Below are 1108 nucleotides of genomic sequence, written 5' to 3'. Positions count from 1 at the left end.
TAACGGTTTTCTGCTTTACTTTTATAGCTTTCCCTAAGCGTGTGCTTAACTTTTGCGGCTCTGTGGCTCTTCCATATAATTCTTTGCTATATCACTTCCTATTTCTTTCCAAAATAAAGAAATTCCTTCCAGTAGCACCTTAGAGACCAACTAAGTTAGTTCTTGGTATGAGCTTTCGTGTGCATGCACACTTCTTCAGATATTTCTTTCCAGTCCTTTCCAGTACAGTGGTACCTCTGGTTATGAACGCTTCTGGTTGTGCACACTTCGGGTTACGAGCTCTGCTAACCCGGAAGCAGTTGCTCCAGGTTGGGAACTTTGCCCCAGGATGTGAGCAGGAGGCACCATTAGTGAAAGCACGCCTCAGGATAAGAACGGTTTCAGCTTATCTTAAAAGTATCAACAATGCTGAGAAGAGTGTAAAACGTCAAGTTCTCATCAGACCGTGCTCCAAAGTTATTGTCCGGTTCTTAACTGTGATGATGAAGCATGGTTACATAGGTGAATTTGAGATCACTGATGATCACAGAGCTGGGAAGATTGTTGTTAATCTCACAGGCAGACTCAACAAGTGTGGTGTGATCAGCCCCAGATTTGATGTCCAACTGAAGGATTTGGAAAAGTGGCAGAACAACCTACTACCTTCACGTCAGTTTGGGTACATTGTGCTAACAACTTCAGCTGGCATCATAGACCATGAGGAAGCTAGGCGAAAACACACAGGAGGAAAAATCCTGGGATTCTTTTTCTAAACTTGTAAAAATAGGCAAACTAATAAATTGTTCAAATAGAAAAAAGAAAAGAAAAAAAGAATGGACCTCTGGAACGAATTAAGTTCGTAACCAGAGGTACCACTGTATTACCATAATACTAACATCGATAATAGTAACAACAACAATAATAACAACATAACCCTGCTACAGTCTCATGCGCTATTACAGTACCGTCTGCTAGCACAGCACACCATCAAGGGATCATTTCTCCACCCCGCATGCATAAGGGCATGGCAAGGGGCGCTCCCAGCTGAGCTGTGCAGGTGGCTAAGAAGATTAAGAAAAGGGCGCTCTCTACGGGGAGGAAGCTCACCACTCCACCCCCATGTTACCAC

General features: G+C 43.4%; 1 pseudogene across 1 annotated transcript; it reads left to right on the top strand.

Annotated features, from left to right (window-relative positions):
- The first annotated feature begins 242 nt into the window (after positions 1–242).
- LOC308570614 (small ribosomal subunit protein uS8 pseudogene) lies at positions 243–802 on the top strand (annotated as a pseudogene). The gene has a single exon. The product of its transcript is annotated as a small ribosomal subunit protein uS8 pseudogene (transcript).
- The last annotated feature ends 306 nt before the right edge of the window (positions 803–1108 follow it).

The sequence above is a fragment of the Podarcis bocagei genome (genome assembly GCF_964188305.1).
Source record: "Podarcis bocagei genome assembly, chromosome: 13".
NCBI lineage: Eukaryota > Metazoa > Chordata > Lepidosauria > Squamata > Lacertidae > Podarcis > Podarcis bocagei.
The sequence above is the reverse complement of the archived record's forward strand: the minus strand, read 5'-3'. Positions and strand labels throughout refer to the sequence as shown.